The following is a 24,247-nucleotide window of genomic DNA, read 5'->3' on the forward strand; positions in this document are numbered from 1 at the left end:
GAAGAGTAAGGAAGGAGAGCAGAGTACCCATGAGTGAGGTGGACCAGGCTTCGCATGCTAGGAGGTGCCCAGGGCACACACAAGGGCAGATGTCCAGCAGACAAGCTGGATGACCAGACCTAGAGCTCTAGAGAGAAGCCTGGGCCACTGGGTGTTAGCGTGTAATTGTGGCAGCTAAGACAAGGCTGACTTCAGGAGGCCTCAGAAGGAAGCCTCCTTTTTTAAGAGAGGACTACCCCTTTTACTACTAGAGGAAGATTCCTCCCTTCCAGATTAGATCCAGGGTGAAGGCCTTCTTGGGAAAGGCCTCAGGGGCTGTAGAGGGCCTCCAGACAGGTGAGGAGCCACCTCTGCCATCCCAGGGCTGCCTGGGGGCCTTGGGCCAACAACACCTTCTTCAGGACCCTGGGCCTGCTGAGCTGGGCAGGGCTCCTCTCAGCTCTGAGTGATGCACTGCAGAGGCCTGGCAGAGACAGGCCAGAGGAAGGCTGCCACGGCTCCCATGACTTGCCCAGTTCTGGGTGAACCACCTTCCTGGACTTGTGTACCTAATGAATTAGGTTCAAGTCAGTCATTATTAACCCAGACAGAGTTGACAGCCGCCCCCACATACCGCACGCACACAGAAACTGCAACCAGCAACAAGCCCTGGCCCGTGCACAGAACTCAGACGCCATCAGCTCCTCGACCGTCCAGGGTCCACGGGGCCCATGGTCCAGAGAGGGCATCGCCTGTCCCACAGGGACTGGCTCATCGTGACTCTTCCTAGGAATCTACCACCCAAACCTGACTTGGAACCAAAGGCCATGCTGGAGGGAAATGCCCCAGAGTTTCAACTCACAAAGATGTGGACAGAAACTCAGGCCCAGGCAGCTATTTCTTGAAGGCTCCTCAGTGCACTCTGTGAATTGCACAATAAGTAGCCTCAGAGGCTGCTGGGACAAAATGCCTGTGATGAGAGAAAAAGCAGGAAGCTGGCAGAAGTTGTAGGCACAAAGCTGCTTTCACAGCAATCCACCCATGGGGAGTCCCTGGCCGAGTTCACAGGGGCTCGCTCCCTGCTGCTGATCTGCAACGCAAGTTCCGCTTCTGGGCTATCGGCGCAGCTCATGACTCTATCCACTGAGGCCCCCGGGAGTGGGGCCAGGTCAGCGTCCATTTTGTATGACATGACCTGCCCCCTGTGCCCATGGGTGTGCCTTCTCTAGGATTTTGGAACTGAGGGAGGAAGAAAAGAACAGGATGGCCAGGCATGGTGGCTCAGGCCTGCAATCACAGCACTTTGGGAGGCTGAGGCCAGGAGATCGAGACCAGCCTGGCCAACATGGCGAAACCCCGTCTCTACTAAAAATACAAAAATTAGCCGGGTGTGGTGGCGGGCACCTGTAGTCCCAGCTACTCGGGAGGCTGAGGCAGGAGAATCGCTTGAACCTGGGTGGCAGAGGTTGCAGTGAGCCGAGATCACACCACTGCACTCCAGCCTGGGTGACAGAGCGAGACTCCATCTCAAAAAAAAAAAAAAAGCAGGAAAAAAAAAAACAAAAAACCAGTGACCGTAGTGGCCACCTTTTCCTGCCGCAAGGCCTAGAGGAGCAGAGAGAGCCTGACTGCAGGAAAAGAGAAGAACAGAGCAGAGACGGAGAGGAGCAGAGGGGGAAGCAGAGCACCCCGATGGTGCTTCAGTCCCTGGTCGTGTCCTACCTGGACCTCAGCTCTCAAGCTCCATGAGACACCCGTGGATCCTTAGGACGAATTCCCCATGTTTTCGTTTTTATTTTTGAGACAGGGTCTCACTCCTAGGGTCAAGTCATTGTCCCACCTCAGCCTCCCAAGTAGCTGGAACCACAGGTTTGTGCCACCAGTCCCAGCTAATTTTTTAAATTTTTTGTAGAGACAAGAGGTCTCATTATGTTGCACAGGTTGGCCTCAAACTCCTGAGCTCTAGCAATCCGCCCACCTCATCCTCCCAAAGTGCTAGGATTACAGGGGTGAGCCACCGCGCCCAGCCAGTTCCCCATGTTTTGACTTGGTAACATAACTCGAATTCGTTGAGAATCCTTATTAACACCAGAGATGTGCCACTAATTAGCAGCGTGTCCACGGGTCATTTGTATAACCTCTCTAGGCATCATTTCCTCATCTAGCATGTGGGGATAAGAAGATACTTCGCAGGATCAAAGGGACGCAAATAATTGAGTAAGAATGAAAATGCCAACTACGGTATACCCACATGTCAGGCTCATTAACCAACGCCTTTCCTATGTGAAGGCACCTCCAAAGGTCTGGAGAGAAGGTCCTGGAATCATTCACATATTAATGATATGTGGTTGAAACTCGGCACTGAATGAAAAATAGATTATTTTGCCCTCTAGAGCATTCAGTTTCTTCTAAATCAAAAGATGCAATATTGTCTCCTGGACTAAGTTCTTGGGTTTACAAATCTAGACATTTTGTCTAATGAACATTTTTCATGCCTACCAGTATCCATCCCTATTCCTCAAGGCAAATTATCCAAGAAAGAGAGCACAAGTCTTTTTTTTTTTTTTTTTTCCGAGACCAAGTTTCACTCTTGTCACCCAGGCTGGAGTGCAGTGGCATGATCTCGGCTCACTGCAACCTCTGCCTCCCGGGTTCAAGCAATTCTCCTGCCTCAGCCTCCCGAGTAGCTGGGATTACAAGCGTGCACCATCATGCCCGGCTAATTTTTGTATTTTTAGTAGAGACAGAGTTTCACTACATTGGCCAGGCTGGTCTTGAACTCCTGACCTCAAGTCATCCACCTGCCTTGGCCTCCCAAAGTGCTGGGATTACAGGTGTGAGCCACCATATCCAGCCAGAGAAATCTTTTTTTTTTTTTTTTTCTGAGACAGGGTCTTCGCTCTGTCACCCAGGCTGGAGTGTAGTGGTGCAATCTCAGCTCACTGCAACCTCCGCCTCCCGGGTTCAAGTGATTCTCCTGCCTCAGCCTCCTGAGTAGCTGGGATCACGGGTGCCCACCAGCATGCCCAGCTAATTTTTATATGTTTAGTAGAGACGGGGTTTCACCATATGGGCCAGGCTGGTCTTGAACTCCTGACCTCAGGTGATCCACCTGCCTTGGCCTCCCAAAGTGCTGGGATTACAGGCGTGAGCCACTGCGCCCGGTGGAGTCTTTTTTTAAGATGAGGGTCTATGTTATCCAGGCTGGTCTCAAACTCCTGGGCTAAGGGATCTTCCCACCTCATCCTCCCAAGTAACTGGGATTATAGGCACACGCCATGGCACTCAGCTTTGAAGCCTTTTATAACCTATAGTAACCTTATAACCTAATTGTGGACGTGACTTGCCGTCCCTTTGCCATATTCTTTGGTCGCACAGGCCAACCCTGGTGTACTGTGGGAAGGGACTGCCTAAGGGTGTGGGTATCAAGAGGCTGGGATCCCTGGGGCCATCTTGGATGCTGCCTACTACAGAGAGTACGTTTCAAGATTTCCTGTCAAAATATCCCTGAGGGCAGAGGGGAATGACTGTGAATGGACTCTGCAGGGCCTGGAGGTTTGGCACCAACAGCAAATGGCTCACTACAATGGAGAAATGCCCAGCCAATTTATCCTCTCTTAAGTACATAATAATTACATTACATACCCTGTTACACCAGGATGTTTAAGTAAATGTGATGCTTTCGGAGCCCTGTGACATACATTGGGTAGGCCCAGTGCTAAACTTCTCCTAGTTTGAAGAGCAGGGCAGGGGAACTTGTTTGGAGACTGGTTAGAGGTCTAGGGAGGCCAAAGTGACAATTGCTTACGAGAATTGGCAGCTACAGTGCCTGAGGCATTTTTGTTTTTTAACTTAAGTTCAGGAGTACACGTGCAGGTTTGTTATATAGGTAAACTTGTGTCATGGGGGTTTGTTGTACAGATTATTTTGTCACCCAGGCATTAAGTCTTGCATCCATTAGTTATTTTTCCTGACCCTCTCCCTCCTCCCACCCTTCACATCCCAACAGGCCTCAGTGTGTGTTGTTCCCCTCTATGTGTCCTCATCATTTAGCTCCCACTTATAAGTGAGAACATGAGGTATTTGATTTTCTTTTCCTGCATTAGTGTGCTAAAGATAATGGCCTTCAGTTCCATCCATGTTCCTGCAAAGGACATGATCTCATTATTTTTGATGGCTGCATAGTATTCCATGGTGTATATGTACCACATTCTCTCTACCCAGTCTACCACTGATGGGCATTTAGGTTGATTCCGTGTCTTTCCGATTGTGAATAGTGCTGCAATGAACATATGTGTGCGTGTGTTTTTATAATAGAACAATTTGTATTCCTTTGAGTATATACCCAGTAATGGGATTGCTGGGTCGAATTGTATTTGTTTTTAGCTCTTTGAAGACTCACCACACTGTCTTCCACAATGGTCGAACTAATTTACACTCCCACCAACAGTGTAAAAGCATTCACTTTTCTCTTCAACCTTGCCAGCATCTGTTCTTTTTTGGCTTTTTAACAGCCATTCTGACTGGTGTGAGATGGTGTCTCATCATGTTTTTTATTTCAATTTCTTTAATGATCAGTGATGTTGATTTTTTTTCATATGATTCTTGGCCACATGTATGTCTTCTTTTGAAAAGTGTCTGTTCATATCCTTTGCCCAGTTTTTAATGGGGTTGTCTTTTTCTTGTAAATTTAAGTTCCTTATAGATGCTGGATATTAGACCTTTGTCAGATACCTAGTTTGTAAAATTTTTCTCTCATTCTGTAGGTTGCCTGTTTACTCTGTTGATAGTTTCTTTTCCTGGGCAGAAGCTCTTTAGATTCCGTTTGTCAATTTCTGCTTTTGTTGCAATTGCTTTTGGCTTCTTCGTCATGAAATATTTGCCAGTTTTTATGTCTGGAATGGTATTGCCTAGGTTGCATTCCAGGGTTTTTATAGTTTTGGGTTTTAAGTTTTTAATCCATCTGGAGTTAATTTTTGTATATGGTATAAGGAAGGGGTCTGGTTTCAATCTTGTGCATATGGCTAGCCAGTTACTCCAGCACCATTTTGAATAGGGAGTCCTTTCCCCATTGCTTGTTTTTGTCAGGTTTTCAAAGATCAGATGGTTGTAGGTGTGTGGCCTTATTTCTAGGCTATCCTGTGCCATTGTTCTATGTGTCTGTTTTTGACCACTACCATGCTGTTCTGGTTACTGCTGCTCTATAGTATAGTTTGAAGTCAGGTGGCATGATGAGAGGCATTGTTTATAATATTAATACTAGCACAGGAGCTCACACATGGGTGTGACGTGTATTGCACGCACACTCACACACAACAACCTAATGTCCATCAGTGAAAGCCAGTTAAATAAGTGATGATATAGTTATGTGACTGGACATTAAGATGGGATTATTTCTGTCTCCAATTCAGCTGAGACCTCGAAGTCTGAGAATACATAAAAGATGCATAGTTCCCCTGCATCCCAAGGGAGGGGCTGGATCACACATGCAGAACACACTAAGATATTATGAAACCAGGTCTGCTGGCATTAATGTTCACCCCATCCTACCCATCAAAGGACAGAAGGGTTGATGAGTCAGTGGAGTGCTAAGGCCTCCCCAGCTCTCCCCACCACACCCCTGGGGAGGTGGGAAGACCTGCCTGGGAGGAGGAGAGGCAGGAGGGAGCAGGCTGGGAGGCACTGCCCAGAAGCTGCCCTCCCACTGCCCAGTGTTTAGTGCCAGTGCTCCCGGACCACACTGAGGGGCGAGCTGCTTATTCTCGTGGCCCAACATCAAGATGCAGATAAACTGGGAAAGAAGAACATTTTTATTTCTGTAACCGGGTGCAGGGAGAAGGCCTGGAAATTATCGCCAGACCAACTCAAAATTTCAAAGTATTCCAGAGCTTATATACCTTCTAAGCTCTATGTGTATGTGTAAGGGTGCATTTATCTGAAGACATAAGTGATCAACTTCTAATCTATAACTAAGGTCTGAGTCCTGAGGACCTTCCTCTGGAGCCTCAGTAAATTGACTTCATCTAAATGGGTCCAGGTGCTGCGGTGATTACCCTTATCTTGTCTCCTACTAAATCGCGAGGTTTGGGGAGTTCCTTCTGACCTCCAATAAACTTGTTCGTGGAGGCCTGGGGAGTTGCTTCAGACCCCCAGTAAAACTTGTTTGTTTAATCCTAGACAGGGTTTGTTAAGAATGCCTTGTTATTTTGTCATGCTTTAAGGCCCAGGAAAGGCCTAGGCGAAACTCTGGGTGGGATTTTGTTACATTCCAGCCTTTGTATAAGGACACTGGCTCTATCAGCTTTTAATATTTAACTTCACCACTCAGTGCTGAAACAGTTGTTACGGAGGCCCGCGTTCCTGAGGCCTGGACTGCCATACCAGGGGGTTGAAAGGAGTGGAAGAACTCTGATATTTGGATTCAAATACTTCTATATTGTCCAACATAAACATGTTCATATGTTACCAAAAAAAGGAAAATAAAGGAGTAACAAAGCATTTACAATGAGCACCTAATAATTAATTGTTTGTTCTAGGGAGCAGCCCTGGGAAAATATTTCCAGCAATTTCAGATTTTTGTTATGTTTGAATTTTTTTACAATAAGCGTGTTTTATTTGTAGAAGCAGAAAATAATATCCAAATATAGCATTTTAGAAATAATTATAAAAAGGTACCAGAAGGCCCAGCTCTTCACCCCTCTCCTCCTCCTCCCTCCGTTAAACACAAAACTCAGCCCAGCAAGGTAGGGCTGCAGCCCGTGGCAGCACTGGGAGAACGCTTCCTTTCTCTGGCTGCCCACACCCAGGACGGGACTTCCAAGCAGGACAGGGAACAGGTCCCTGTTCAGGTCCAGGGATCAGCTGGGACGCCAGCGCCTTGAACTTGACTTCCCCAGGCCAGGACTCAGCCCCCTCCTTGGAACCCCATTGCTCCCTGGACTCTCCCCGTCTCAGCCCCTCCCACACTCCACCCGTCTGCCGGCCTGCACCCCAGCTCTGTCCCCTCCTCTCCCTCCCCAGTCCACTCACCTTCAGCTGGTAGTGAGCTTTCCCATGAGGAAACTGAGGCACGCTGGGAAAACGGAGCTACTCCAGGTCAAGCAGCAGCTTAGCAACAGGGCTGGGACCCAGGCTTCCCAGTAGCCGCTACGGTGTGCTTTAAATAACACCACATACCTGAACAGCTGAGGTGCGCCGCGCCTCCCCCTCACTATACTCCTTCATTCCAGATTGAAAGATGCACCATGCTCAGGCAAAAACAAACCAACCAACCAGGCTTTTCTCACAAAATCAAATCAGAAGGTAAGATGTGTGTGGCAGAAACAAGTTTCTTAACTTCCCAAAACCTTATTTTCCTCGTGTGGAAAGTGAGTTGAAGGGCTCCTGCCTCGTGGCATCGCGGGGGATCTAATGAAACGATGTGGTGCAGCTGGTGCCTCATAACTGGCAGCTGTGGTTTGTTTCGCCCAAAACCCGCCACTCTGGCCCCCGGCCATTCGGGAGCTGTTTTAGGGGGCATTCATCAGGGTGGTGGGGAGCAATGGAACTTGTTCTTTTTTCTGAGACAGGGTCTTGCTGTCGCTCAGGCTGGAGTGCAGTGATGCAATCTCATCTCACTGTAACCTCCCGCTCCCGGTAACCTCTGCCTCCCAGGCTCAAACGATCCTCCCACCTCAGCCTCCCAAGTAGCTGGCACTAGGCGCACGCCACCACACCCAGCTAATATTTGTATTTTTTGGACAGACAGGGTTTCGCCATCTTGCCCAGGCTGGTCTTGAACTTTTGGGCTCAAGCAATCCTCCTGTCTCAGCCTCCCACAGTGCTGGTATTACAGGTGTGAACCACCACGCCCAGTCCCAATGGAACTTTTTCTTCCTCATCCAACAACGTATATATTTGCTCTTCAGTGAGTAAACAGTTGTCTTTTTTTTTTAGCAGCACTGGATTCTAGGAAAAATGAAAAATGAAGTGCATGCTTTACTTACTATGCCCCTGTGTAATAAACATCAGCTTTACCGAAGAAGAAACCTGAGGCTGCATCCACACTGCAGTTACCTTCCTACACTCTCCATTTCTCCTTATTCTACAGATTGGCTGGGGGAGACTGAAGGATATTCCTGGTGCAGTAAACCTGATGGTCAAACCTTCCCAGAGCTCCAGGGCAGCCAGCTGCTAGGAAGCCTCTCCCCTCTGGCCCACACCCTTCCTGTTGGCTCCTGGCCACACCAACCCATCACCTGGGAGGATGTTGGAGAAAAGGGGTTGCCCCAAGAGTCCACGTGTCCTTGACGCACGGCCAGACTCAACAATGGGCTTCTTAATGAAACTGGGACACTGCAGAGTTCAAGTGGGTGTTGGGTGCTGAGCCGTGGCTCATTCCCTCAGGGATCAAATATCAGCAGAGTCATCAGGTAAAGGCCACCAAGTTCACCTTCACCTTCCTGAGGAAAAGACGTTTGGGGTCTCAGCTTTCTTCAACAGGCAGGGCAGCTCTCCGGCACATGATAGAAGCAGGCTGGGAGTTAGAAGGCAGACAGAGGCCGGACACGGTGGCTCATGCCTGTCATCCTAGCACTTTGGGATTGCGGGCCAGAGGATCGCTTGAGGCCAGGAGTTTGAGACCAGCCTAGGCAACACAGTGAGATCCCAGCCTCTGTAAAAAATTAGCTCTGCGAGGCTGGGCGCAGTGGCTCACGCCTGTAATCCCAGCACTTTGGGAGGCCGAGGTGGGCGGGTCACCTGAGGTCGGGAGTTCGAGACCAGCCTGACCAACACGGAGAAACCCCATCTCTACTAAAAATACAAAATAAGCTGGCCATGGTGATGCATGCCTGTAATCCCAGCTACTTGGGAGGCTGAGGAAGGAGAATTGCTTGAACCCGGAAAGCAGAGGTTGCATTGAGCCGAGATGGCACCATTGCACCCCAGCCTGGGCAAAAAGAAGGAAATTCCGTCTCAAAAAAAAAAAAAAGAGCTCTGCGTGGTGGTACATGCCTGTAGTCCCAGCTACTCAGGAGGCTGAGGTGGGAGGATCACTTGCAAAGAGGAGTTCCAGGCTGCATTGAGCTGTGATTGCACCACTGCACTCCAGCCTGGGCAACAGAGCGAGACACCGTCTCTTCAGAAAAGCTGACATCTGCTGAGTCTGTCAGGGGCTCGCAGATGCGGGTGGAGGGGGCTCAGATTCCCTGTGCCTGAGTTCTGGGGCTGGAGTGGGAATATTAGCCATGGCCTTTTGTTCTCAATATCTGCATGGCGTTCTACCCATTCCTCTCCACAGCTCCATCCTGTTCCCTAAGTTGGCCCTTGATCAACTTTAGACAGCAACAGACATGAGCAACAAAGGGCTGTGTGTCTTCTGAAGCGGATATTGAACCGGACCTTCACACAGCTGTGCTTTCAGAGCCCCTCCCGCCAGCTGCCCTCCTCAGTTCTCACCCTTGTGTGCCGTGCTCCCGTCTTTGGCAGCCTGGGGAGGTGGATGGACGGATTCTTGGAGTCATGTTCTTCATGCCTAAAACAAGCACAAAGGACTCCAGACAGAACCTGCTGTATTGAAATACAGTTATCAAAATGTAAACAAACTCAGGCAAGATAAATGCTACTTTATTAATGCACTGCATGATAAGATCTGGCAGTCACTCTAATAACAACGATGATTTTGAAGAAGTGATGAATGTAAGAAATTTCAAGGTATCTGCAACAAACGCAGTGGGAAGTGAAAATATTTCAGATTCAAATTGCGCCAGAGTCACAGGTGCCTCTGATACACCCTACTTTGTTGCATACATTAACTGAAGGAATAGCTAAAATTTAGTTAGGGGTTAATGAAAATAAGTGTGTAATTTTTTCTTTACTGAATGTACAGCCCTCTCTGTTCTGTCTGTGGGCCCCTGACTTCGAGTGTCCAGGTCAGCTCAGCTCCTGCCTGCAGTACAATGTTCTCTGCCTGGAAGCCATCATTTACTGGCTGGTAGGGCTGGTCTGGGCCCTGCAGGGGGCTCCCATTTTATTCCCTCACCTCTCTGCCTTTCTCCCTCTGTCTCTCTCCCTCCCCCTCTCCCTCTCCCCTTCCCCTCTTTCCCCCTTCCCCCCCTTCTCCTCCCTCTCTCCTCCCTGTCTCTCTTCCTCTCCCTCTCCCCTTCCTCTCTTCCCCCTCCTCCTTCCTCTCTCCTCCCTCTCCCCCCTCCCCTCTCCCCTTCCCCTTCCCCTCTTCCCCCCTTCTCCTCCCTCTCCCCCCCTCCCCCTCTCCCCCTCCCCTTCTCCCCCTCCCCTTCCCCTCTTCCCCCCCTTCTCCTCCCTCTCTCCTCCCTCTGTCTCTCTTCCTCTCCCTCTCCCCTTCCTCTCTTCCCCCTCCTCCTTCCTCTCTCCTCCCTCTCTCTCCCTCCCCCTCTTCCACCCCTCTCCTCCCTCTCTCCTCCCTCTGTCTCTCTTCCTCTCCCTCTCCCCTTCCTCTCTTCCCCCTCCTCCTTCCTCTCTCCTCCCTCTCTCTCCCTCCCCCTCTCCCCCTCCCCTTCCCCTCTTCCCCCCTTCTCCTCCCTCTCCCCCCCCTCCCCCCCTCTCCCCCTCCCCCCCTCCCCCCCCTCTTCCCCCACTTCTCCTCCCTCTCTCCTCCGTCTCTCTTCCTCTTCCTCTCCCTCTCCCCTTTCTCTCTTCCCCCTCCTCCTTCCTCTCTCCTCCCTCTCTCTCCCTCCCCCTCTCCCCCTCTCCTTCCCCTCTCCCCCCCTTCTCCTCCTCTCTCTTCCCTCTCTCTCCCTCCCTCCCTCTCTCTCCCCCTCTCCCCCTCCTCCTCTCCCCTTCCCCTCTTCCCCTCTTCCCCCTCCTTCTCCTCCCTCTCTCCTCCCTCTGTCTCTCTCCCTCCTTCCCACTCCTCCTTTGGCTTCTCCTGGGGGCTACTCACTTAGGGCTGAGATTTAAACATTTTCAGATTTAGAGTAAATTGGGAAGAAGCAGGAATTAGATATGACTCTCCTAGCCGGTAGACAGGTAGGTGGTCAGACTTCAAACCTACGTCTGTCTGTTTCCAAAAATCCTGTCTTCCCAGCAGGTCTGGGACTTTCCTGCTCATCAATGTGTATTTCTCCCAGAAAGCCAGGGATTGTCCTTGCCTCCAGAAAGCCAATGACTGTCCTTGCCTCAGTCTGGCTCTAGAGAGGGCTCACCTAAACAAAGGACAGCCTTAGGCCTAGGGAAGGGGGACCTCCAAACGCTGCCAGGTACACAGGTGCCTTGGCCACGCCTGTCCGTTCTTCACAGGGCTCTGCCCTTGTGCCCTCCACCAGGAAGGGGTTTCAGAACATCATTTGGCAAAGATTGAATAATGCCTGCCCCCAACACAGACCCTGCTAAAACTGGAAAAAAAGACCCAAACCAAAAATTCTCCTTGCCCAGGCTAGGCACTTGTTTATATTTGTTGTCTCTGTGTCCTACAAACATTAACCAGAAAGCCTCTTTGACCAGACACAGGGGAAATGGAGGTCATGCTATCTCCTGCACACAGAGCTCTGAGGCCGAACAAGGGCTTACCCACAAAAGTCAGATGTCTGCTGCTGCTTTCTTAGCAACAGATTTAGAAACCTATTCATCAGACAGACTTCTCCTGAGTGGCTGATCCACATCCCCCCTCCCCTCACACTTCTGACCCCCCCACTCTGCCCACACCCTTGTCACCCTGCTTCAGTTCATTGAGGGAATCAGGATGGCCTCAGGCATTTCATTCATTCATTGATTCACCTATTCATCAAAGGCTTGTTGAGTATCTCGGTATGTGCATGACCCAGCATTATGTGGGCTTTACCAACGTCAGCTCACAACCATTGGATTAAATTCTCTTTTAAAATGGTCTTAAAGGTGTGTTCTTACATGCTTTTTATTTTTTCTAAAAACACTTTTAAAAAGAAAGTAGCTTATATCAGAAAGCAATTTATAGATTAGGCACAGTGGCTCACACTTGTAATCCCAGCACTTTGGGAGGCTGAGGTGGGAGGATCACACAAGCTCAGGAGTTTGAGGCCAGCCTAGGCAACACAGTGATCCCATCTCTACAAAAAATCAAATATTAGCCAGTAATGATGGCATGTGCCTGTGGTCACAGCTATGTGGGAGACTGAGGTGGAAGGATCGCTTGAGCCCAGCAGGTCAAGGCTGCAATGAGCTATGATTTCACCCGTGCACTCCAGCCTGGGTGACAGAGCTATACCATGTCTCAAAAAAAATAAAAATAAAAAAAGCCTATGGATTATGGCTGGTTGTTATAGAAGAGATAGAGTTTTAGTTCTGATCTTAAGGACTAAAGGATAGAACTCTTTCTTCCCTCCCCTGGTAGCCAGGGGCCACTGGACAGCCACAGTTTGGAAACTCCCGATCTATTTTCTTGGCACTGTCCTGCGTAAACCCTTGGGTCCAGGAGTTCTAGTAACAGGAAACTGTCCCTGCTTCAGCCTTGAAAATCTTTGCTATTCTTTGAGGCCCACTGGATGCCAGATGTCTTCTGGGAGGCCTTGCTTGCTCACAGTAAATTCTCTCTCCTCTATTTGGATATGCCATTGTCTATGCTTTTTATCTGGTGATGGCCACATAAGTTTTATGACATCTCTTGCATTCTTGCATTGTATGCATTTCATGTTTAAAAAACTTTTTTTTTAAGCTTTTTATTTTGAGACACAAGACCTCAGTATATTGCCCAGGCTTGACTCGAACTCCTCAGCTCATTCCTCCCACCTCAGCCTCCCAAGTAGCTGGGACCTCGGGTGGGCGCCACTGCGCCCAGCAATGTTGCTATGTTACTTACACTGCAGCCATGCCTAGCTCTTCTCTCCAAGTCCTCAAAGCGCTTCTTCATAATGTCTCTTTCATCTGAAACTTTTCTTCCCCCAGTTAATCCAATCCATAGACTATAACCGTTTATTCATACAAGTGTTAGAATATAACCGTTTATTCATACAAGTTTATGAATATAACCATTTATTCAGTGCAAGTGCATACTTGATGTCAGGTCTTGTTCTTGACGTGAGGGTCAGGGAGACATTTGTGTTTGGTTTTTTTTTTTTGGAGACAGAGTCTGGCTCTGTCCCCCAGGCTGGAGTGCAGTGGCACCATCTCGGCTCACTGCAAGCTCCGCCTCCCGGGTTCACGCCATTCTCCTGCCTCAGCCTCCCGAGTAGCTGGGACTACAGGCACCCGCCACCACGCCCTGCTAATTTTTTTGTATTTTTAATAGAGACAGGGTTTCACTGTGTTGGCCAGGATGGTCTCGAACTCCTGACGTCATGATCCGCCTACCTCGGCCTCCCAAAGTGCTAGGATTATAGGCTTGAGCCACTGCGCCCGGCTGGTTTTTTTTTTTTTTTTTTTTTTGAGACAAAGTTTCACTCTGTTGCCCAGGCTGGAGTGCAGTGGCACGATCTCAGCTCACTGCAACCTCTGCCTCCCCAGTTCAAATGATTCTCCTGCCTCAGCCTCCCGAGTACCAGGGATTACAGGCACGCACCACCACGCCCAGCTAATTTTTGTATTTTTAGTAGAGATGGGGTTTCACCCTGTTGGTCAGGCTGGTCTTGAACTCCTGAGCTCAAGTGATCCACCCACCTCAGCCTCCCAAAGTGCTGGGATTACAGGCTTGAGCCACTGCACCCAGCCGACACTTCTGTCTTGAAAGCTGTCATCCTGCTTGGAGTTCCCCACTCCACATGTCCTGTTCATCCAGTGCCATTTTAATCCTCTCCAAAAATGTTTCTGTTCCAAAACTTTCTTTTTAAAAATTGAGAAATAATTCACATACCATAACATTCACCTGTTTAAAGTATACAATTCAATGTTTTTTATTTATTGGCAAAGTTGTGTAACCATTACCGCTATCTAATTCCAGATCACTTTCATCACCCCCAAAAGAAACCCCATGCCCATTATCAGTCCCTCCCTTTTCCACCTCCCTCCAGCCCCTGGCAAACACCAATCCACCCTCCGTCTCTATAGATTTGCCTGTCCTGGACATTCCATATAAACGGAATCATGCAGTATGTGACTTTTGTGTTCGCTCCTCTCACTTAGCATGTTAATGTCAAGGTTCATCCACGTTGGGGCAAGTGTCAGGACTTTATTCCTTTTTATTGCTGAGCAATATTCCATGATAAGAATATACTGTGCCACATTTTGTTTATTCTACAGCTGATGGACTTTTAGGTTTGTTATTCTTTTGACTATTATGAATGATGCTGTTATAAATAGTCACATCCTAGTTTTTGTGTGGATGTCTATTTTCATTTCTCTTGGATCTCTACCTAGGTGTAGAATTCCTGGGTCATAGGATAACCATGTTTAACCTTTTGAGGAACTGCCTGACTGTTTTCACAGCTGCTGCCCCATATTGCACCCCACTAGCAATGTATGGGGGTTTCAGTTTCTCTTCCAAAACTTGTCATTTTTCCACGTTTTTGATCAGAGCCATTTTAGGGGGTATGCAGTGGTATCTCATTGTAGGTTTTTTTTGTTGTTGTTATTTTTGTTTGTTTGTCTTTTGAGATGAAATCTCACTCTGTTGCCCAAGCTGGAGTGCGGTAGCATGATCTCAGCTCATGGCAACCTCCACCTCCCAGGTTCAAGTGATTCTCCTGCCTCAGCCTCCCGAGTAGCTGGGATCACAGGCATGCGCCACGGCACCTGGCTAATTTTTGTATTTTTAGCAGAGACAGGGTTTCACCATGCTGGCCAGGCTGGTCTTGAACTCCTGACTTCAGGTGATCCACCCACCTCGGCCTCCCAAAGTGCTGGGATTACAGACATGAGCCACTGCGCCTGGCCACTCATGGGCTATGTTTTTACTTTTGTAAAGTAACGGCTTCCTTGAGATATAATTCACATACCATACAATTCGCCTATTTAAAATGCACAAATTAGTCTGTAGTTGAAGCTCTTGAGGAGGCTAAGGCAGGAGGTTTGCTTGGGCCCAGGAGTTTGAGTCCAGCCTAGGCAAAATAGAGAGATCTCATCTCTATAATTTTTTTAATTATGTGTATGATGTTTAGTGTATTCATAGATAGTGCAACCATCACCACAGTCAATTTTAGAATATTTTTATCACCTCATTAAGAAATCACCACAGTTGTGGTCGCTCACACCTGTAATCCCAGCACTTTGGGAGGCCGAGGCAGGTGGATCACTTGAGGCCAGGAGTTTGAGAGCAGCCTGGCCAACATGGTGAAACCCTGTCTCTACTAAAAAATACAAAAATCAGCCAGGTGTGGCGGCTCACGTCTGTAATCCCAGCTACTCAGGAGGTTGAGACAGGAGAATTGTTCAAACCCGGGAGGCAGGGGTTGCTGTGGGCCAAGATTGCACCACTGCGCTCCAGCCTGAATGACAAAGCAAGACTCTGTCTCAAAAATAATACATACATACAAACATAAATACATAAATAAAAGAGGCTGGGCGAGGTGGCTCACGCCTGTAATCCCAGCACTTTGGGAGGCCAAAGCTGGCGTATCATGAGGTCAGAAGATCGAGATCATCCTGGCTAACACGGTGAAACCCTGTCTCTACTAAATATACAAAAATTAGCCAGGCGTGGTGGCGGGCGCCTGTAGTCCCAGCTACTCAGGAGGCTGAGACAGGAGAATCGCTTGAACCTGGGAGGTGGAGGTTGCAGTGAGCCAAGATCGCGCCACTGCACTCCAGCCTGGGAGACAAAGCGAGACTCCGTCTCAAAAAAAAAAAAAAAAGAAAGAAGAAGAAAGAAGAAAAAGAAGAAAAAGAAAGAAAGAGAGAGAGAGAAAGAAAGAAAGAAAGAAAGCAAGCAAGCAAGCAAGCAAGCCTGCTTACTTTTAATAGTGGATAGAACAACTAGGCAGAAGATCAACAAGGAAATAGAAGACTTAATACTATAAAGTGGCCAGGTGCAGTGGCTCACGCCTCTAATCCCAGCACTTTGGGAGGCCAAGGCGGGTGGATCACCTGAGGTCAGGAGTTCTAGACCATCCTGGCCAACATGGTGAAACCTTGTCTCTATTAAAAATACAAAAATTAGCCAGTTGTGGTGGCGTGTGCCTGTAGTCCCAGCTACTCGGGGGGGGCCAAGACAGGAGAGTCGCTTGAACCCGGGAGGCGGAAGTTGCAGTGAGCTGAGATCGCCATCGCACTCCAGCCGGGGGGAAAAGAGTGAGACTTAGTCTCAAAAAAAAAAACAAAAGCCAAACCCAAAAAACTATAAAGCAACTAGACCTAACAGACATCTCTAGAATACTCTACCCAGCAATAGCAGAAATAGCAGAATATATATTCTTCTCAAATACACATAGACGATTCTTTAAGATAGACCATATGGTAGGCCATTGAACAAATGTTAATACATTTAAAAGGATAAAAACAATGTAAAGCATGTTTTCTGACCACAGTGGAATGAAATGAGAAATCGATAACAAAGAAACTTGGGAAACATACATCTGTGGAGATGTGCATGAAAATCTCCAACTATCATTATTCAGTTTCTGTTTCTCCCCTCCATTCCGTTCATTTCTGCTTTATGTGTTTGGGTGCAAAATACCATACCATACATATATGTAAAAATTAACTTAAAATGGATCATATACATAAATGTAAGAGCTAAAACTATAAAACTTTTAGAAAAAAAACAGGCATAAATCTTTGTGACTTTGGATTAGGCAATGATTTCTTAGTTATGACATCAAAAGCACACGCAACAACAAAATAGACAAATTATACATTATTAAAAGTTAAAACTTTTATTTTTATTTTTAATTTTTATATTTTTATATATATTTTTTGAGACAGAGTCTCGCTCTGTCACACAGGCAGGAGTGCAGTATGGCAATCTCGGCTCACTGCAACCTCCGCCTCTCAGGTTCAAGTGATTCTCATACCTCAGCCTCCTGAGTAGCTGGGACTACAGCCTCCTGAGTAGCGCACATCACCATGCCCGGCTAATTGTTTGTATTTTAGCAGAGACAGGGTTTCACCATGTTGCCCAGGGTGGTCTTGAACTCCTGAGCTCAGGCAATCTGCCCGCCTCAGCCTCCCAAAGTGCTAGGATTACAGGCGTGAGCCACCACGCCCACCTAAAAGTTAAAACTTTTACTTTTCAAAGGAAACCATGAAGAAAGTGAAAAGACAACCCACAAAATGGAAAAACATGTTTGCAAGTCATATATGTGATTTTTAAAAAATCTACAACTCAACAAAAAAAAGTTAGCCCAGCTAAACGCACAGGATTTGAATGGACAACTCTCCAAATAAGATCTACAAATGGCCGTCCAGGCACGGTGGCTCACGCCTGTAATCCCAGCACTTTGGGAGGCCAAGGTGGGAGGAGTGCTTGAACCCAGGAGTTTGAGACCAGCTCTGGGCAACATAGTGAGAACTCATCTCTACAAAAAATGAACAAAATTAGCTGGGCATGGTGGCTTGTATCTATAGTCCCAGCTACTTGGGAGGCTGACGTGGGAGGATTGCTTGAGCCCAGGAGGTCGAGTCTGCAGTGAGCCAAGATCATGCCACTGCACTCTAGCCAGGGCAACAGACCCTGTCTTAACAACAACAACAACAACAAGTACACACACACACACACACACACACACAAATGACCAATAAGCACATGAAAAGATTCTTGACATCATTAACCATCAGGAAAATGCAAATCAAAACCTCAAAGAGATATCACTTCACACCCACTAGGATAATTTAAAAGACAGGCAGTAACAAATATTGGCAAGAACACAGAGAAATAGAATCTTCATACACTGCTGGTAGAACTGTAAAATGGTGCAGGGACTTTAGAAAACAGCCCGGAGGCACCTCAAAAGGTTAAACAGAGTTACCATATGACACAGCAATTCCACTTCTAGGTGAATATCCAAGAGAAATAAAAACATACATCTACACAAAAACTTGTATGTGAATATTCATAGCAGCATTTGCTGGGTGTGGTGGCTCATACCTTTAATGTCAGCACTTTGGGAGGCCAAGTTGGGTGGATCACCTGAGGTCAGGAGTTTGAGACCAGCCTGGGCAACATGGTGAAACCCCATCTCTACTAAAAATACAAAACTTAGCTGAGCTTGGTGGCTGGCGCCTGTAGTTTCAGCTACTTGGGAGGCTGAGGCATGAAAACCACTTAAACCCAGGAGACAGAGGTTGCAGTGAGCTGAGATCATGCCACTGCATTCCAGCCTGGGCAACAGAGTGAGACTACATCTCAAAACAAAAACAAACAACACAAAACAACAAATATTCACAGCAGCATTATTCTAATAGCCAAAATGTGGAAACACTCCAAATATCCCTCCAATGATGAGTGGATAAATAAAATGCGATATAATGAGACTTTATTTGGTAATACAAAGAAACAAAGTACTTATAACAAGCTACAACGTGGAGGAATCTTAAACATCTATGCTAAGTGAAAGAACCCAGACACAAAAGGTCACATATCATGTTTCCATTTATATGACATGTTCGGAACAGACAAATCCATAGAGACAGAAAGTGAATTGCTGGTTGCCTAGGGCTAGGTGGGGAGAGCAGAGGATGGGCAGAGTTGGGGTGGAACAGGGAGAGACTGCTGCTTATGGGTTTGCAGTTTCTTTTAAGGCTGATAAAAATGTTCTAAAATTCATTGTGATGACAGCACAACACCTTGAATATATTTTTAAAAACCCATTGAATTGTACACTTTAAGTGGCTTTTCGATATTATATTTCAATAAAGCTGTTACTTAAAAAAAATGTTGGTAGTCTTTCCGTGTAAATAAGGAATCTGTAGTTATTTTTAAAATAAAAACTAAAACTAACTTTTTTATTTTTATTTTTTTTTGAGACAGAGTCTCGCTCTGTCGCCCAGAGTGGAGGGCAATGGCGCAACCTCGGCTCACTACAAGCTCTGCCTTCCGGGTTCACGCCATTCTCCTGCCTCAGCCTCCCAAGTAGCTGGGACTACAGGAGCCTGCCACCACGCCCTGTAATACAAAAAATAATTTTTTGTAGTTTTTGTAGAGACAAGGTTTCACCGTGTTAGCCAGGACAGTCTCAATCTCCTAACCTTGTGATCTGCCCGCCTAGGCCTCCCAAAGTACTGGGATTACAGGCGTGAGCCACTGCACCTGGCCTTTTTATTTTTATTTTTAGATGGAGTCTTGCTGTTGCCAGGCTGGAGTACAGTAGAGCGATCTCGGCCACTGCAACCTCCGCCTCCTGGGTTCAAGTGAGTCTCCTGACTCAGCCTCCCAAGTAGCTGGGATTACAGGCATGCACCACCACGCCTGGCTAATTTTTGTATTTTTACTAGAGACAGGGTTTCACCATGTTGGCCAGGCTGGTCTCAAACTCCTGAGCTCAAGTGATCTGCCTGCCTCGGCCTCGCAAAGTGCTGGGATTACAGGCATGAGCCACTGCACCTGGCCTTTTTTTGTTGTTGTTGAGATGGAGTCTCGCGGATTGCCCAGGCTGGAGTGATTCTTCTGCCTCAGCCTCCAGATTAGCTGGGATTACAGGCACCTGCCATCATGCCCAGCTAATTTTTTTGTACTTTTGTAGAGACAGGGTTTCACCACGTTGGCTAGGCTGGTCTCGAACTCCTGACCTCAGGTGATCCTCCCACTTTGGCCTCCCAAAGTGCTGGGATTACAGGCGTGAGCCACCACACCAAGCCTAACTTTTATATAAAACAAACAAACAAAACTGTTGGAAGGGCAGAAGACTGCTGCTAGTGTTAAGAAAATCAAGCTGTGTAGGAACTACCAATGAACTCAGCTCCCTGCAGCACTGAGGTGAACACCTTGCAAGAAGACACCTGGAACATGTGGCTAAAACCTTCTTTCCAAAGCCTGCTGAAGTCTGCTCACCTGCCTTCCGCTGCCAGAAGCAATAATCCTCTCTACTCCTCTCACTCTCTTAATTTTGTAGATACACTATTTATTGGCAGAACCTGCACTGGAGCCCTGCAGATGAGCAGGTACAGGAACCGTCATGTCCCAGATGCCAGCTCCTGTGATACCAGGGAGAACGCAGGAGGAAGTGGGAATGGCACTAAGCAGCCACACAGAACAGGAAATGAACTCACCTTCTGTTTGAAATGAGGAAATGGAACCTGAGATTGTAGAGGTGACTTGCTCAAGGTCACAAAACTTGCTAGTGATAATGTACCTAGTGTTCAGCTTAGGGCTTTTGTTGATGGCGAGGGGGACAAAAACCATCTGTGTGAATTTTAGGAGGCACAATAAACTGACTACCAAGTTACTATTCTGATTTAACACCCAGAAAAGAAATATACCAAAGATGGTTTATGTAGGAAAAATCCTGGTGCTGTAGATTTCAGGCCTGTCCAAACATTACACTTCAAACAGATACCTGACATTGCAAAATAAAGGCTCATTTCATGGGCTTGGTGGTTTGTCAAAAAATCCTTCAACATGATATTTTGGCGCACACACAAAAAAATTCCACATATCATGAGCAGAAAGTCTGAGTAGAGTTTTGCTCTTGTTGCCCAGGCTGGAGTGCAAGGGCGTGATCTCAGCTCACCGCAACCTCTGCCTCCCAGGTTCAAGCAATTCTCCTGCCTCAGCCTCCCTGGTAGCTGGGATCACAGGCGTGTGCCACCATACCCAGCTAATTTTGTATTTTTAGTAGAGATGGGGTTTTTCCATGTTGGGCAGGCTGGTCTCAAACTCCCGACCTCAGGTGATACGCCTGCTTTGGCCTCCCAAAGTGCTGGGATTACAGGCATGAGCCACCAAGCCCAGCCTGAATCTTTTTTTTTTTTTTTCTTGAGATGGAGCCTTGCGCTGTTGCCCAGGCTGGAGTGCAGTGGAGTGATCTTGGCTCACCACAACCTCTGCCTCCTGGATTCAAGTGATTCTCGTGCCGCAGCCTCCTGAGTAGCTGGGACTACAGGCACATGCCACCATGCCTGGCTAAATTTTTTTGTATTTTTAGTAGAAACGGGGTTTCACTATGTTGGCCAGGCTGGTCTCAAACTCCTGAACTTGCGATCTGCCCACCTCAGCCTCCCAAAGTGCTGGGATTACAGGCATGAGCCACCACACCCAACTAGTCTGATTTTTTATTAAGATTTGTTTACTGAGAACCAAGGCTCCAATTACCCATTCACTCATTCTTAAATTTGTTCACTCATTCGCAAATGTTCCCTAAACATCCCTTAAGGAGCTTACTTCAGTGAAGGAGACAGAAACGTAAAAAGTGAATAAAATATATATGAGACTGATAAACTTAGTGTAAGAGTATAAATATATGTAAACTGATGAACTAATTATTATAAGTATAATAGGGTTGGGCACAGTAGCTCCTGTCTGTAATCTCAGCACTTTGGGAGGCTGAGGCAGGAGGATTGCTTAAGTCCAGGAGTTCGAGACCAGCCTGGAAAACCTAATGAAATCTTGTCTCTACAACAAAAGAAAAAGTAAAAAGTGGCCAGGCACAGTGGCTTATGCCTGTAATCCCAGCTCTTTGGGAGGCCAAGGTGGGCAGATCATTTGAGGTCAGGAGTTTGAGATCAGCCTGGCCAACATGATGAAACCTTGTCTCTACTGAAAATATAAAAATTAGCCAGACTGGGCACAGTGGCTCACACCTGTAATCCCAGCACTTTGGGAGGCCAAGGCGGGTGGATCATGAGGTCAAGAGTTCAAGACCAGCCGGATCAACATGGTGAAACCCTGTCCCTACTAAAAATACAAAACTTAGCTGGGCATGGTGGCAGGCACCTGTAATCCCAGCTACTCAGCCAGCTGAGGCAGGAGAATCGCTTGAACCTGGGAGGCGGAGGTTGCAGTGAGCCAAGATCGTGCTGCTGCACTCCAGCCTGGGTGACACAGCAAGACTCCGTCTCAAAAAAAAAAAAAAAAAAATTAGCCAGGCATGGAGGCGGCTCTCATGGAGGCAGCTTGCATGAGGCTAGGGAGCGCCGAGCCACGCGTCGTGCCCTGTGCCACCCAGACTAGTGAACAATACAGTCAGGATGGCTAAAGGTGACCCCAAGAAACCAAAGGGCAAGATGTCTGCTTATGCCTTCTCTGTGCAGACATGCTGCAGCGGGATAATTAAGGAATCAGAAAGACTGAGGGGTTGAGGAGGAATTATTTAATTATTTAGGTGCACCGACCCAGTCGGATTAACATCCAAAGGACTGAGCCATGAACAAAGAGTCAAGCTACCTTTTAAGCATTTTGTGGGGTGGAGGGAGATCTGTGCAGGGGGAAGCATATTACAGAAGCAAGAAACAAAGACAGTTATTTAATTAAGACATGCGTTACATCATTTCTTACTTTCCAAGGAACAACATGTTTTACGACTTGAGATTATCTGCCTAGTGACCTTGCAGCTGCACAGCTAGAGAAACAGAGTCTTCACAATGCCTGGGAAAGGGAGAGATAAGGCTCACTAGCCACAGGAAAATGTCAGTCAATTTTTAAAGGACTTCAGCTTTTTTTCTTTCTCAGGGAGAATTGGGTTTTCTTACATACAACTGAGTTTTTGCTTACACATTCTTTAATTTCTTTTTTTTTTCTGAGATGGAGTTTTGCTCTTGTTGCCCAGGCTGGAGTGCAATGGTGTGATCTCAGCTCACAGCAACCTCGGCCTCCCAGGTTCAAGCCATTCTCCTGCCTCAGCCTCTGGAGTAGCTGGGATTAAAGGCATGCGCCACCATGCCCGGCTAATTTTTTGTATTTTTAGTAGAGACAGGGTTTCTCCATGTTGGTCAAGCTGGTCTCGAACTCCAGACCTCAGGTGATCCGCCCGCCTCAGCCTCCCGAAGTGCTGAGATTACAGGCGTGAGCCACTGCGCCCAGCCTCTTTAATTTCTTTTAATTCCTGTTCCAATGCAGAGAAGAACATAAGAAGAAAAACCGAGAAGTCCCTGTCAATTTTGCAGAATTTTCCAAGAAGTGCTCTTGGAGGTGGAAGACAATGTCCAGGAAAGAGAAATTTAAATTTGATGAAATGGCAAAGGAGGATGAAGTGTGCTATGATCAAGAAATGAAGGATTATGGACCAGCTAAGGGAGGCAAGAAGAAGAAGGATCCTAATGCCCCCAAAAGGGCACCGTCTGGATTCTTCCTGTTCTGTTCAGAATTCTGCCCCAAGATCAAATCCACAAACCCCGGCATCTCTATTGGAGATGTGGCAAAAAAGCTGGGTGAGATGTGGAATAACTTAAATGACAGTGAAAAGCAGCCTTACATCACTAAGGCGACAAAGCTGAAGGAGATGAGAAGGATGTCATTGACTATAAGTTGAAAGGAAAGTTTGATGGTGCAAAGGGTTCTGCTAAAGTTGCCCGGAAAAAGGTGGAAGAGGAAGATGAAGACGACGAGGAGGAAGAAGAGGAGGAGGAGGACCAGCAGGATGAACAAAGAAACTGTTTATCTGTCTCCTTGTGAATACTTAGAGTAGGGGAGCACCGTAATTGACACATCTCTTATTTGAGAAGTGTCTGTTGCCCTCATTAGGTTTAATTACAAAATTTGATCATGATTGTGTAGTCTCTCAAAGTGCTCTAGAAATTGCCAGTGGTTTACGTGAAGTGGCCATGGGTGTCTGGAGCACCCTGAAACTGCGTCAAAGTTGTACATATTTCCAAACATTTTTAAAATGAAAAGGCACTCTCATGTTCTCCTCTCTCTGTGCACTTTGCTGTTGGTGTGACAAGGTATTTAAAGATGTTTCTGGCATTTTCTTTTTATTTGTAAGGTGGTGTTAACTATATGGTTATTGGCTAGAAATCCTGAGTTATCAACTGTATATCTCTATAGTTTGTAAAAAGAACAAAACAGCCAAGACAAACTCTTGATGCTCCTTGCTCGGCACTGAGGCTGTGGGGAAGATGCCTTTTGGAGGGGCTGTAGCTCAGGGCGTGCACTGTGAGGCTGGACCTGTTGACTATGCAGTGGGCATCCATTCAGCTTCAGGTTGTCTTGTTTCTGTATACAGTGACATAGCATTCTGCTGCCATCTTAGCTGTGGACAAAGCGGGGTCAGCTGGCATGAGAAGTTTTTTTTTTTGTTTGTTTGTTTGTTTTTTTGAGTTAAGTGGGGTAGTTTTTAAACAAACTGTAGAACTCTTCATTGTCAGCAAAGAGCCACTGCATCAATGAAAGTTCAAGAACCTCCTGTACTTAAACACGATTTGCAACATTTTTGCTTTTTTTTGGTATGTTTAGAATGCTGAAATGTTTTTGAAGTTAAATAAACAGTATTACATTTTAAAAAAAATAGCCAGGCATGGTGGTGGGCGCCTGTAA

The 24,247-nt window shown here is 47.1% G+C and overlaps 1 pseudogene; it reads left to right on the top strand.

Moving 5' to 3' along the window:
* The first annotated feature begins 448 nt into the window (after positions 1 to 448).
* On the top strand, positions 449 to 24,247 carry LOC100591410 (annotated as a pseudogene).

Source organism: Nomascus leucogenys, chromosome 8 (assembly GCF_006542625.1).
Source record: "Nomascus leucogenys isolate Asia chromosome 8, Asia_NLE_v1, whole genome shotgun sequence".
Lineage (NCBI taxonomy): Eukaryota > Metazoa > Chordata > Mammalia > Primates > Hylobatidae > Nomascus > Nomascus leucogenys.